We start from the raw sequence: 15,600 nt of genomic DNA, 5'->3' as shown, positions 1-15,600 counted from the left end.
CTTTGCCAGAGCAAAAGCCATCAAAAGGCATGGCACGCCCTCCAGTGCAGGGACTTGCACCAAAGCTTGCCCAATTGGTCCCCATTGAAATCGCAAGATTCCGTTTGCCTTCCCGAAAGGAAATGAAATTTCCTTTCGGGAAGGCAAACGGAATCTTGCGAGCCCTTCAAAGGAAGGCTTTCAAACACTTGAGAAAGGAGATATCATCAAAAGAAATGCAGTTGAAAATAAGGCCAAAAAAATGGAAAATCGGGAGATATAGTTACAACAAGAAAGTGGTCTGGGCGGAAATGAGGTGCAGTGCAAAGGAACAAAAGAGGCCAAAAGTAACCTCACAGCCGTTGCAAAAGCAGGGGAAAAATCAAAGAAGTAGGCACTACTTGAATGGGAAGAAATAAGGGACAAGAAATTGAGACTACAAAAAAAGAAAAAAAAAAAAAATTCGTGGCCAAAGCAAAAGAGATCAAAAGGCATGGCATGTCATCCAGTGCAGGGACATGCAGCACATACACCAAGGCTTGCCTAAATTGATCCTTCTTGAAGCCAGAAATACAAAAGAAGGACCTACAAACACTCTGGAATAGAGGTATCAGCAAAAGAAATGAAATTGAAAATAAAAAAAAAAACAAATTGGGAAATTTTGTGACTTCAAGGAAGTGGTCTGGGCAGAAATGAGGTGCAGTGCAAAGGACCAAAAGAGGCTAAAAGTAACCTCACAGCCGTTGCAAAAGCAGGGGAAAAACCAAGGATGCAGGCACTACTTGAATGGGAAGAAATGAGGGACATGGCATGGACACTTAAAAATAAAAAGAAAAACATTAAAAAATCTTTGCCAGAGCAAAAGCCGTCAAAAGGCATGGCATGCCATCCAGTGCAGGGACTTGCACCAAAGCCTGCCCAATTGGTCCCCATTGAAATCGCAAGATTCCGTTTGCCTTCCCGAAAGGAAATGAAGTTTCCTTTCGGGAAGGCAAACGGAATCTTGCGAGCCCTTCAAAGGAAGGCTTTCAAACACTTGAGAAAGGAGATATCTTCAAAAGAAATGCAGTTGAAAAAAAGGCCAAACAAATGGAAAATCGGGAGATATAGTTACAACAAGAAAGTGGTCTGGGCAGAAATGAGGTGCAGTGCAAAGGACCAAAAGAGGCCAAAAGTAACCTCACAGCTGTTGCAAAAGCAGGGGAAAAATCAAAGAAGTAGGCACTACTTGAATGGGAAGAAATAAGGGACAGAAAATTGGGACTACAAAAAAAAAAAAAAAAAAAAAAATTCGTGGCCAAAGCAAAAGAGATCAAAAGGCATGGCATGTCATCCAGTGCAGGGACATGCAGCACATACACCAAGGCTTGCATAAATTGATCCTCCGCGAAACCAGAAATACAAAAGAAGGACCTACAAACACTCTGGAATAGAGGTACCAGCAAAGGAAATGAAATTGAAAATAAAAAACAAAACAAATTGGGAAATTTTGTGACTTCAAGTAAGTGGTCTGGGCAGAAATGAGGTGCAGTGCAAAGGACAAAAAGAGGCCAAAAGTAACCTCACAGCTCTTGCGAAAGCAGGGGAAAAAACAAGGATGCAGGCACTACTTGAATGGGAAGAAATAAGGGACAAGAAATTGAGACTACAAAAAAAGAAAAAAAAAAAAAATTCGTGGCCAAAGCAAAAGAGATCAAAAGGCATGGCATGTCATCCAGTGCAGGGACATGCAGCACATACACCAAGGCTTGCCTAAATTGATCCTCCGCGAAGCCAGAAATACAAAAGAAGGACTTAGAACCACTCTGGAATAGAGATACCAGCAAAGGAAATGAAATTGAAGAAAAAAAAAAAAAAGAAATTGGGAAATTTTGTGACTTCAAGAAAGTGGTCTGGGCAGAAATGAGGTGCAGTGCAAAGGATCAAAAGAGGCCAAAAGTAACCTCACAGCTGTTGCAAAAGCAGGGGAAAAATCAAAGAAGTAGGCACTACTTGAATGGGAAGAAATGAGGGACATGGCATGGACACTTAAAAATAAAAAGAAAAACATTAAAAAATCTTTGCCAGAGCAAAAGCCATCAAAAGGCATGGCATGCCATCCAGTGCAGGGACTTGCACCAAAGCTTGCCCAATTGGTCCCCATTGAAATCGCAAGATTCCGTTTGCCTTCCCGAAAGGAAATGAAATTTCCTTTCGGGAAGGCAAACGGAATCTTGCGAGCCCTTCAAAGGAAGGCTTTCAAACACTTGAGAAAGGAGATATCATCAAAAGAAATGCAGTTGAAAAAAAAGTCCAAACAAATGGAAAATCGGGAGATATAGTTAGTACAAGAAGGTGGCCTGGGTTGAAATGAGGTGCAGTGCAAAGGACCAAAGGAGGCCAAAAGTAACCTCACAGCTGTTGCAAAAGCAGGGGAAAAATCAAAGAAATAGGCACTACTTGGATGGGAAGAAATGAGGGACAAGAAATTGAGACTAAAGAAAAAGAAAAAAAAAAAACAATTCGTGGCCAAAGCAAAAGAGATCAAAAGGCATGGCATGTCATCCAGTGCAGGGACATGCAGCACATACACCAAGGCTTGCCTAAATTGATCCTCCGCGAAGCCAGAAATACAAAAGAAGGACTTAGAACCACTCTGGAATAGAGATACCAGCAAAGGAAATGAAATTGAAGGAAAAAAAAAAAGAAATTGGGAATTTTGTGACTTCAAGTAAGTGGTCTGGGCAGAAATGAGATGCAGTGCAAAGGACCAAAAGAGGCCAAAAGTAACCTCACAGCTGTTGCAAAAGCAGGGGAAAAATCAAAGAAGTAGGCACTACTTGAATGGGAAGAAATAAGGGACAAGAAATTGGGACTACAAAAAAAAAAAAAAAAAAAAACAATTCGTGGCCAAAGCAAAAGAGATCAAAAGGCATGGCATGTCATCCAGTGCAGGGACATGCAGCACATACACCAAGGCTTGCCTAAATTGATCCTCCGCGAAGCCAGAAATACAAAAGAAGGACTTAGAACCATTCTGGAAAAGAGATACCAGCAAAGGAAATAAAATTGAAGAAAAAAAAAAAAAAATTGGGAAATTTGGTGACTTCAAGGAAGTGGTCTGGGTGGAAATGAGGTGCAGTGCAAAGGACCAAAAGAGGCCAAAAGTAACCTCACAGCTGTTGCAAAAGCAGGGGAAAAATCAAAGAAGTAGGCACTACTTGGATGGGAAGAAATGAGGGACATGGCATTGATGCTTCATTTAAAAAAATTAAAAAGCAAAATTCGTGGCCAAAGCAAAAGAGATCAAAAGGCATGGCATGTCATCCAGTGCAGGGACATGCAGCACATACACCAAGGCTTGCCTAAATTGATCCTCCGCGAAGCCAGAAATACAAAAGAAGGACCTACAAACACTCTGGAATAGAGGTATCAGCAAAAGAAATGAAATTGAAAATAAAAAAAAAAACAAATTGGGAAATTTTGTGACTTCAAGGAAGTGGTCTGGGCAGAAATGAGGTGCAGTGCAAAGGACCAAAAGAGGCTAAAAGTAACCTCACAGCCGTTGCAAAAGCAGGGGAAAAACCAAGGATGCAGGCACAACTTGAATGGGAAGAAATGAGGGACATGGCATGGACACTTAAAAATAAAAAGAAAAACATTAAAAAATCTTTGCCAGAGCAAAAGCCATCAAAAGGCATGGCATGCCATCCAGTGCAGGGACTTGCACCAAAGCTTGCCCAATTGGTCCCCATTGAAATCGCAAGATTCCGTTTGCCTTCCCGAAAGGAAATGAAATTTCCTTTCGGGAAGGCAAACGGAATCTTGCGAGCCCTTCAAAGGAAGGCTTTCAAACACTTGAGAAAGGAGATATCATCAAAAGAAATGCAGTTGAAAAAAAGGCCAAAAAAATGGAAAATCGGGAGATATTGTTACAACAAGAAAGTGGTCTGGGCGGAAATGAGGTGCAGTGCAAAGGACCAAAAGAGGCCAAAAGTAACCTCACAGCTGTTGCAAAAGCAGGGGAAAAATCAAAGAAATAGGCACTACTTGGATGGGAAGAAATGAGGGACATGGCATTGATACTTCATTTAAAAAAATTAAAAAGCAAAATTCGTGGCCAAAGCAAAAGAGATCAAAAGGCATGGCATGTCATCCAGTGCAGGGACATGCAGCACATACACCAAGGCTTGCATAAATTGATCCTCCGCGAAGCCAGAAATACAAAAGAAGGACTTAGAACCACTCTGGAATAGAGATACCAGCAAAGGAAATGAAATTGAAAATAAAAAAAAAAAAAATTGGGAAATTTTGTGACTTCAAGTAAGTGGTCTGGGCAGAAATGAGGTGCAGTGCAAAGGACCAAAAGAGGCCAAAAGTAACCTCACAGCTGTTGCAAAAGCAGGGGAAAAATCAAAGAAGTAGGCACTACTTGGATGGGAAGAAAAAAGGGACAAGAAATTGAGACTACAAAATAAGAAAAAAAAAAAAATTCGTGGCCAAAGCAAAAGAGATCAAAAGGCATGGCATGTCATCCAGTGCAGGGACATGCAGCACATACACCAAGGCTTGCCTAAATTGATCCTCCGCGAAGCCAGAAATACAAAAGAAGGACCTACAAACACTCTGGAATAGAGGTATCAGCAAAAGAAATGAAATTGAAAATAAAAAAAAAAACAAATTGGGAAATTTTGTGACTTCAAGGAAGTGGTCTGGGCAGAAATGAGGTGCAGTGCAAAGGACCAAAAGAGGCTAAAAGTAACCTCACAGCCGTTGCAAAAGCAGGGGAAAAACCAAGGATGCAGGCACAACTTGAATGGGAAGAAATGAGGGACATGGCATGGACACTTAAAAATAAAAAGAAAAACATTAAAAAATCTTTGCCAGAGCAAAAGCCATCAAAAGGCATGGCATGCCATCCAGTGCAGGGACTTGCACCAAAGCTTGCCCAATTGGTCCCCATTGAAATCGCAAGATTCCGTTTGCCTTCCCGAAAGGAAATGAAATTTCCTTTCGGGAAGGCAAACGGAATCTTGCGAGCCCTTCAAAGGAAGGCTTTCAAACACTTGAGAAAGGAGATATCATCAAAAGAAATGCAGTTGAAAAAAAGGCCAAAAAAATGGAAAATCGGGAGATATTGTTACAACAAGAAAGTGGTCTGGGCGGAAATGAGGTGCAGTGCAAAGGACCAAAAGAGGCCAAAAGTAACCTCACAGCTGTTGCAAAAGCAGGGGAAAAATCAAAGAAATAGGCACTACTTGGATGGGAAGAAATGAGGGACATGGCATTGATACTTCATTTAAAAAAATTAAAAAGCAAAATTCGTGGCCAAAGCAAAAGAGATCAAAAGGCATGGCATGTCATCCAGTGCAGGGACATGCAGCACATACACCAAGGCTTGCATAAATTGATCCTCCGCGAAGCCAGAAATACAAAAGAAGGACTTAGAACCACTCTGGAATAGAGATACCAGCAAAGGAAATGAAATTGAAAATAAAAAAAAAAAAAATTGGGAAATTTTGTGACTTCAAGTAAGTGGTCTGGGCAGAAATGAGGTGCAGTGCAAAGGACCAAAAGAGGCCAAAAGTAACCTCACAGCTGTTGCAAAAGCAGGGGAAAAATCAAAGAAGTAGGCACTACTTGGATGGGAAGAAATGAGGGACATGGCATGGACACTTAAAAATAAAAAGAAAAACATTAAAAAATCTTTGCCAGAGCAAAAGCCATCAAAAGGCATGGCATGTCATCCAGTGCAGGGACATGCAGCACATACACCAAGGCTTGCCTAAATTGATCCTCCGTGAAGCCAGAAATACAAAAGAAGGACTTAGAACCATTCTGGAAAAGAGATACCAGCAAAGGAAATAAAATTGAAGAAAAAAAAAAAAAAATTGGGAAATTTGGTGACTTCAAGGAAGTGGTCTGGGCAGAAATGAGGTGCAGTGCAAAGGACCAAAAGAGGCCAAAAGTAACCTCACAGCTGTTGCAAAAGCAGGGGAAAAACCAAGGATGCAGGCACTACTTGGATGGGAAGAAATGAGGGACATGGCATGGACACTTAAAAATAAAAAGAAAAACATTAAAAAATCTTTGCCAGAGCAAAAGCCATCAAAAGGCATGGCATGCCATCCAGTGCAGGGACTTGCACCAAAGCTTGCCCAATTGGTCCCCATTGAAATCGCAAGATTCCGTTTGCCTTCCCGAAAGGAAATGAAGTTTCCTTTCGGGAAGGCAAACGGAATCTTGCGAGCCCTTCAAAGGAAGACTTTCAAACACTTGAGAAAGGAGATATCATCAAAAGAAATGCAGTTGAAAAAAAGGCCAAACAAATGGAAAATCGGGAGATATAGTTACAACAAGAAAGTGGTCTGGGGGGAAATGAGGTGCAGTGCAAAGGACCAAAAGAGGCCAAAAGTAACCTCACAGCCGTTGCAAAAGCAGGTGAAAAATCAAAGAAGTAGGCACTACTTGAATGGGAAGAAATAAGGGACAAGAAATTGAGACTACAAAAAAAGAAAAAAAAAAAAATTCATGGCCAAAGCAAAAGAGATCAAAAGGCATGGCATGTCATCCAGTGCAAGGACATGCAGCACTGTCACCGACATGTTTTAGGAAAAATCCTTTCCTTAGGATTTTTCCCTCCTGAGAAGCTGAGAGGCCTCAGGAACAAACTGTAAACAATTCTTATCTGCTGCTGTGGAATGCAACAGGGAGAATCTGTGATTGGACTCATCTGGTTGTTTGGAATTAACGCCCAATCACAGTTCACCTGTCCAGACTGTCTTGGTCCGAGACAAGCCTTTGTTATTCCTTCCTTTCTTATTCTTAGCTTAGCCTTCTGATGAAATCTTTTCTCTCTGTTCTTTTAGTATAGTTTTAATATATTTTCTATCATAAAATAATAAACCTAGCTTGCTGATACATGGAGTCAACTTTCTCGTCTCTTCCTTCATCCTGGGACCCTTGTGGACAATACTACAAATGGTGACCCCGAGTGAAAAAAGGAGCACCACCACAGAAGGTGAACACCGAGGACAGAACTGACAGATGGTACCTCGAGTGAAGGAATCACCACAATTGGACCCTGAGTGAGGAAGAATTCTTCATTTGGCTGGCCGCAGAGAGAACCTTTTGAAAAGTCTCCGAGACAAGATGTCCAGAAGTCTTTGCAGCACAGAGCAGTCTGCCGAAGCCCAGAGGACACTGTCACAAGGTACTGTTTACACTTCCCTTCCTGAAAATGCTTCCCTTCTTACAAGGCAGATTCGGATCTGGACAAGGGTGCCTACGGAGGCGGAGGTTCCATTCTCTCCCTCAGAGGAGAAACTTATTGGCCTCTGGCAAAAATGGGGTCATGAGGACAGAATTCCTATGCTGAAGATACATTTCTATGAGTTTTTCAGGTGGGCAAAGCACCATGGCTTTTTCACTGATGTGCTGTATGCCCTTGATTCATACATATGGGAATGCATGGAATTCATTATCCGAGACCTTTTTTACCGGGGACTTGGATTTCCTCGGGTTTATCCGTCATTCAGAACTCTCTTCCCAGTTTTGAAACGGAAAGCGTCTACATATCAGTGGATTGCGGATTGCCGAGGTATGTCTCCCTTCTCGCTGGCGCTGGCAAGAGGGGAACCAGTGCAAATCCACAGCCTGCAGGTTCCCAGCCCCCCCGAATCGCGGCGGGGGGGCGAAGTTTTGCCCGCGACAGAAGAAAAGTTTTTTTCTGCGCCTTTGGAGCATGCTCCGACGGAACCGCCTCCCCCGCCTTGCTGCTCTCAGGGGGGAGGTGAGTTGGCTCCACCGCCCGAGCCGGAGCCGCGGGCCCCACCCCAACCCGCCCCGCAGGAGGTGCCAGTCCCCGCGGCCCCTCCCGCGGCACCGCCTCAGCCCGGACCGGACCCGTCGCCTCCAGCGGAGTTTGTCGGCGTTCCCGTGGCAGAAGCACCGCCTCCCGGGGCTTCGCCCGAGTTGCTAGGCGACGCACTCGACAGCAATCGCCAAGAGCTCGCGACTGCACTGCCGCTCCCGAAGCAAAGTGAGACAACAGTGCAGGCGGCACCAGTGGGCGCGGGCCCCGCGCCCCTGCCGCCCCCCGCGGCTGTCCCGCCGCCTCCCGTGTCGGCTCCGCCGGCTTTGCTGTCTGCGCCCGCGATGCAGCTTCCGGTACCCGGAGAAGACGCGGCTGCTGTCCCCAGCCCGGCGGGGGTCGATGCCGCGCCGCCCGCGCCGGTCGAATCCGCGTTCGACCCTCCAGCAGAGCCCGTGAGGGCTCCGAACGCGGCGGCTCCGCCTTTGCCTGCCATGCCAGTGGAGGAGGCTGAGGTTGAGAACCACCAAGCGGAACCATCATTGGAGTCGCCCGTGGCCCCGCCGCTCCCCGCGGCGGCCACCGCGGCGCCTGCGATCAGCCTGGATTCCCCCCCGAGCTTTTCGGGCTGTCCCGAGGCTGCCCCTGCGGGGGGAGCTGGGACAGGGGAAGGGGATGCCGGTCTGCCCCTCCGTGGGGGGGTTGTGGCTCGACAGCTGATTGCGGGCTCAGCCCGTCTGCCTGCTTTCAAACTCAGCGTTTTTCGCGGGCCGGTTCGGGTTTGGTTCGGAGGTTCCCGTTGGGGGTTGGAATGCCTGACTCCCCCTGCGCACCCCAGCACCGTGGGGGAGGTGGCTCCTGAGCCTTCTGCTTCTGGTCCCCAGCCCGCAGGGAGTGGGGGTGGTACCGAGGGGCAGAAAGGAGGAACACCTTTTGCATTTGCGTTGCAGAGGCAGGAGAAACAGTGGAAAGTGAGCGTCGCTCAATTGCTCTGGGGACAAAGCACCCCCAGATCTAGGGTGATGATCCCTGAGAAAGCTTCTCTTCCCCAGCTGCTGGTGTGCACCGGTTCAGAGGGGATGAAGCGTTCGGTCACTCGTGCTGCCCAGGCATTGGCAGCAGAGTGCCGGGTTGTGAGACCACAGAGCCCGCTCCGCGGGCCGGGTCTGGGCCGTTTGGCTCTGTTCCCTGGGCCAGGGCCTCCGCCCGGCCAGCGGCTGTTTGGTTCGGGGGCTTTGCTTCCCCCGTCAGGACCTGGGCCACCGTTCTGTAGGCCAGGTCTGGGATCCCTGATCCTTCCACGAGGACCTGGACCACCGTTCTGTAGGCCAGGTCTGGGGTCCCTGTTCCTTCCACGAGGGCCAGGGCCCCCGCAGAGCCTCAGTGGCTCCTCTCTGCTGCTGCTCTTTCGTAAAAAAAAAAAAAAAAAAAAAAAAAAAAAAAAAAAAAAAAAAAAAAAAGAGTTGAAAGAGCTAGCAGCTCAAAAAGCATTGAAAAGCCAAGCAAGCCTGTTTCAGGACAAAAAGGGACTTTCAGCAATGTCAGAGAGGAACATCTTCAGTTTGGACTTTCCCTGAAACTCAGCTGTTTGGACTTGAAGCAATGAACTTTCTTTTCATTGTTTTTGCATTTTCTTATATCTTAAGATTGTTTTGGTGTGTGATGTAATTTGATGTTTTGCAGATGAAGAATTTCCCTGACGGTTCCACATCAGCACTGATTGATGTTTTGATTGGCAACATTAAGCCTCTCAGGTGCTTGTTCTTTCCTCTGCATGGCCCAGCAGATGAAATTGCAAACACTTTTCCTTTTAATTTATTTAAAATAAAAAGGGTGAGATGTCACCGACATGTTTTAGGAAAAATCCTTTCCTTAGGATTTTTCCCTCCTGAGAAGCTGAGAGGCCTCAGGAACAAACTGTAAACAATTCTTATCTGCTGCTGTGGAATGCAACAGGGAGAATCTGTGATTGGACTCATCTGGTTGTTTGGAATTAACGCCCAATCACAGTTCACCTGTCCAGACTGTCTTGGTCCGAGACAAGCCTTTGTTATTCCTTCCTTTCTTATTCTTAGCTTAGCCTTCTGATGAAATCTTTTCTCTCTGTTCTTTTAGTATAGTTTTAATATATTTTCTATCATAAAATAATAAACCTAGCTTGCTGATACATGGAGTCAACTTTCTCGTCTCTTCCTTCATCCTGGGACCCTTGTGGACAATACTACACAGCACATACACCAAGGCTTGCCTAAATTGATCCTCCGCGAAGCCAGAAATACAAAAGAAGGACCTACAAACACTCTGGAATAGAGATACCAGCAAAGGAAATGAAATTGAAGGAAAAAAAAAAAGAAATTGGGAATTTTGTGACTTCAAGAAAGTGGTCTGGGCAGAAATGAGGTGCAGTGCAAAGGACCAAAAGAGGCCAAAAGTAACCTCACAGCTGTTGCAAAAGCAGGGGAAAAATCAAAGAAGTAGGCACTACTTGAATGGGAAGAAATAAGGTACAAGAAATTGGGACTACAAAAAAAAAAAAAAAAAAAACAATTCGTGGCCAAAGCAAAAGAGATCAAAAGGCATGGCATGTCATCCAGTGCAGGGACATGCAGCACATACACCAAGGCTTGCCTAAATTGATCCTCCGCGAAGCCAGAAATACAAAAGAAGGACTTAGAACCATTCTGGAAAAGAGATACCAGCAAAGGAAATGAAATTGAAGAAAAAAAAAAAAGAAATTGGGAAATTTTGTGACTTCAAGAAAGTGGTCTGGGCAGAAATGAGGTGCAGTGCAAAGGACCAAAAGAGGCCAAAAGTAACCTCACAGCCGTTGCAAAAGCAGGGGAAAAATCAAAGAAGTAGGCACTACTTGGATGGGAAGAAATGAGGGACATGGCATGGACACTTAAAAATAAAAAGAAAAACATTAAAAAATCTTTGCCAGAGCAAAAGCCATCAAAAGGCATGGCATGCCATCCAGTGCAGGGACTTGCACCAAAGCTTGCCCAATTGGTCCCCATTGAAATCGCAAGATTCCGTTCGCCTTCCCGAAAGGAAATGAAATTTCCTTTCGGGAAGGCAAACGGAATCTTGCGAGCCCTTCAAAGGAAGGCTTTCAAACACTTGAGAAAGGAGATATCATCAAAAGAAATGCAGTTGAAAATAAGGCCAAAAAAATGGAAAATCGGGAGATATAGTTACAACAAGAAAGTGGTCTGGGCGGAAATGAGGTGCAGTGCAAAGGAACAAAAGAGGCCAAAAGTAACCTCACAGCCGTTGCAAAAGCAGGGGAAAAATCAAAGAAGTAGGCACTACTTGAATGGGAAGAAAAAAGGGACAAGAAATTGAGACTACAAAATAGGAAAAAAAAAAAAAATTCGTGGCCAAAGCAAAAGAGATCAAAAGGCATGGCATGTCATCCAGTGCAGGGACATGCGGCACATACACCAAGGCTTGCTTAAATTGATCTTCCTTGAAGCCAGAAATACAAAAGAAGGGCTTAGAACCATTCTGGAATAGAGATACCAGCAAAGGACATGAAATTGAAAATAAAAAACAAAACAAATTGGGAAATTTTGTGACTTCAAGGAAGTGGTCTGGGCAGAAATGAGGTGCAGTGCAAAGGACAAAAAGAGGCCAAAAGTAACCTCACAGCTGTTGCGAAAGCAGGGGAAAAAACAAGGATGCAGGCACTACTTGAATGGGAAGAAATGAGGGACATGGCATGGACACTTAAAAATAAAAAGAAAAACATTAAAAAATCTTTGCCAGAGCAAAAGCCATCAAAAGGCATGGCATGCCATCCAGTGCAGGGACTTGCACCAAAGCTTGCCCAATTGGTCCCCATTGAAATCGCAAGATTCCGTTTGCCTTCCCGAAAGGAAATGAAGTTTCCTTTCGGGAAGGCAAACGGAATCTTGCGAGCCCTTCAAAGGAAGGCTTTCAAACACTTGAGAAAGGAGATATCTTCAAAAGAAATGCAGTTGAAAAAAAGGCCAAACAAATGGAAAATCGGGAGATATAGTTACAACAAGAAAGTGGTCTGGGCAGAAATGAGGTGCAGTGCAAAGGACCAAAAGAGGCCAAAAGTAACCTCACAGCTGTTGCAAAAGCAGGGGAAAAATCAAAGAAGTAGGCACTACTTGAATGGGAAGAAATAAGGGACAGAAAATTGGGACTACAAAAAAAAAAAAAAAAAAAAAAATTCGTGGCCAAAGCAAAAGAGATCAAAAGGCATGGCATGTCATCCAGTGCAGGGACATGCAGCACATACACCAAGGCTTGCATAAATTGATCCTCCGCGAAGCCAGAAATACAAAAGAAGGACCTACAAACACTCTGGAATAGAGGTACCAGCAAAGGAAATGAAATTGAAAATAAAAAAAAAAACAAATTGGGAAATTTTGTGACTTCAAGTAAGTGGTCTGGGCAGAAATGAGGTGCAGTGCAAAGGACCAAAAGAGGCCAAAAGTAACCTCACAGTCGTTGCAAAAGCAGGGGAAAAACCAAGGATGCAGGCACTACTTGAATGGGAAGAAATGAGGGACATGGCATGGACACTTAAAAATAAAAAGAAAAACATTAAAAAATCTTTGCCAGAGCAAAAGCCATCTAAAGGCATGGCATGCCATCCAGTGCAGGGACTTGCACCAAAGCTTGCCCAATTGGTCCCCATTGAAATCGCAAGATTCCGTTCGCCTTCCCGAAAGGAAATGAAATTTCCTTTTGGGAAGGCGAACGGAATCTTGCGAGCCCTTCAAAGGAAGGCTTTCAAACACTTGAGAAAGGAGATATCATCAAAAGAAATGCAGTTGAAAAAAAGGCCAAACAAATGGAAAATCGGGAGATATAGTTACAACAAGAAAGTGGTCTGGGCGGAAATGAGGTGCAGTGCAAAGGACCAAAAGAGGCCAAAAGTAACCTCACAGCCGTTGCAAAAGCAGGGGAAAAATCAAAGAAGTAGGCACTACTTGAATGGGAAGAAATAAGGGACAAGAAATTGGGACTACAAAAAAAAAAAAAAAAAAAAAAAATTCGTGGCCAAAGCAAAAGAGATCAAAAGGCATGGCATGTCATCCAGTGCAGGGACATGCAGCACATACACCAAGGCTTGCTTAAATTGATCTTCCTTGAAGCCAGAATTACAAAAGTAGGGCTTAGAACCATTCTGGAATAGAGATCACAGCAAAGGAAATGAAATTGAAGAAAAAAAAAAAAGAAATTGGGAAATTTTGTGACTTCAAGAAAGTGGTCTGGGCAGAAATGAGGTGCAGTGCAAAGGACCAAAAGAGGCCAAAAGTAACCTCACAGCCGTTGCAAAAGCAGGGGAAAAACCAAGGATGCAGGCACTACTTGAATGGGAAGAAATGAGGGACATGGCATGGACACTTAAAAATAAAAAGAAAAACATTAAAAAATCTTTGCCAGAGCAAAAGCCATCAAAAGGCATGGCATGCCATCCAGTGCAGGGACTTGCACCAAAGCTTGCCCAATTGGTCCCCATTGAAATCGCAAGATTCCGTTTGCCTTCCCGAAAGGAAATGAAATTTCCTTTCGGGAAGGCAAACGGAATCTTGCGAGCCCTTCAAAGGAAGGCTTTCAAACACTTGAGAAAGGAGATATCTTCAAAAGAAATGCAGTTGAAAAAAAGGCCAAAAAAATGGAAAATCGGGAGATATAGTTACTACAAGAAGGTGGTCTGGGTGGAAATGAGGTGCAGTGCAAAGGACCAAAAGAGGCCAAAAGTAACCTCACAGCCGTTGCAAAAGCAGGGGAAAAATCAAAGAAGTAGGCACTACTTGAATGGGAAGAAATAAGGGACAAGAAATTGAGACTACAAAAAAAGAAAAAAAAAAAAATTCGTGGCCAAAGCAAAAGAGATCAAAAGGCATGGCATGTCATCCAGTGCAGGGACATGCAGCACATACACCAAGGCTTGCCTAAATTGATCCTCCGCGAAGCCAGAAATACAAAAGAAGGACTTAGAACCACTCTGGAATAGACTTACCAGCAAAGGAAATGAAATTGAAGAAAAAAAAAAAAAAGAAATTGGGAAATTTTGTGACTTCAAGAAAGTGGTCTGGGCAGAAATGAGGTGCAGTGCAAAGGATCAAAAGAGGCCAAAAGTAACCTCACAGCTGTTGCAAAAGCAGGGGAAAAATCAAAGAAGTAGGCACTACTTGGATGGGAAGAAATGAGGGACATGGCATGGACACCTAAAAATAAAAAGAAAAACATTAAAAAATCTCTGCCAGAGCAAAAGCCATCAAAAGGCATGGCATGCCATCCAGTGCAGGGACTTGCACCAAAGCTTGCCCAATTGGTCCCCATTGAAATCGCAAGATTCCGTTTGCCTTCCCGAAAGGAAATGAAATTTCCTTTCGGGAAGGCAAACGGAATCTTGCGAGCCCTTCAAAGGAAGGCTTTCAAACACTTGAGAAAGGAGATATCATCAAAAGAAATGCAGTTGAAAAAAAGGCCAAACAAATGGAAAATCGGGATATATAGTTACAAAAAGAAACTGGTCTGGGTGGAAATGAGGTGCAGTGCAAAGGACCAAAAGAGGCCAAAAGTAACCTCACAGCCGTTGCAAAAGCAGGGGAAAAATCAAAGAAGTAGGCACTACTTGAATGGGAAGAAATAAGGGACAAGAAATTGAGACTAAAGAAAAAGAAAAAAAAAAAACAATTCGTGGCCAAAGCAAAAGAGATCAAAAGGCATGGCATGTCATCCAGTGCAGGGACATGCAGCACATACACCAAGGCTTGCCTAAATTGATCCTCCGCGAAGCCAGAAATACAAAAGAAGGACTTAGAACCACTCTGGAATAGAGATACCAGCAAAGGAAATGAAATTGAAGAAAAAAAAAAAAAAGAAATTGGGAAATTTTGTGACTTCAAGAAAGTGGTCTGGGCAGAAATGAGGTGCAGTGCAAAGGATCAAAAGAGGCCAAAAGTAACCTCACAGCTGTTGCAAAAGCAGGGGAAAAATCAAAGAAGTAGGCACTACTTGGATGGGAAGAAATGAGGGACATGGCATGGACACCTAAAAATAAAAAGAAAAACATTAAAAAATCTTTGCCAGAGCAAAAGCCATCAAAAGGCATGGCATGCCATCCAGTGCAGGGACTTGCACCAAAGCTTGCCCAATTGGTCCCCATTGAAATCGCAAGATTCCGTTTGCCTTCCCGAAAGGAAATGAAATTTCCTTTCGGGAAGGCAAACGGAATCTTGCGAGCCCTTCAAAGGAAGGCTTTCAAACACTTGAGAAAGGAGATATCATCAAAAGAAATGCAGTTGAAAAAAAGGCCAAACAAATGGAAAATCGGGATATATAGTTACAAAAAGAAACTGGTCTGGGTGGAAATGAGGTGCAGTGCAAAGGACCAAAAGAGGCCAAAAGTAACCTCACAGCCGTTGCAAAAGCAGGGGAAAAATCAAAGAAGTAGGCACTACTTGAATGGGAAGAAATAAGGGACAAGAAATTGAGACTAAAGAAAAAGAAAAAAAAAAAACAATTCGTGGCCAAAGCAAAAGAGATCAAAAGGCATGGCATGTCATCCAGTGCAGGGACATGCAGCACATACACCAAGGCTTGCCTAAATTGATCCTCCGCGAAGCCAGAAATACAAAAGAAGGACTTAGAACCACTCTGGAATAGAGATACCAGCAAAGGAAATGAAATTGAAGAAAAAAAAAAAATAGAAATTGGGAAATTTTGTGATTTCAAGAAAGTGGTCTGGGCAGAAATGAGGTGCAGTGCAAAGGACCAAAAGAGGCCAAAAGTAACCTCACAGCTGTTGCAAAAGCAGGGGAAAAATCAAAGAAGCAGGC

Source organism: Haemorhous mexicanus, chromosome 1 (genome assembly GCF_027477595.1).
Source record: "Haemorhous mexicanus isolate bHaeMex1 chromosome 1, bHaeMex1.pri, whole genome shotgun sequence".
NCBI lineage: Eukaryota > Metazoa > Chordata > Aves > Passeriformes > Fringillidae > Haemorhous > Haemorhous mexicanus.
This window is presented reverse-complemented; position numbering follows the sequence as displayed.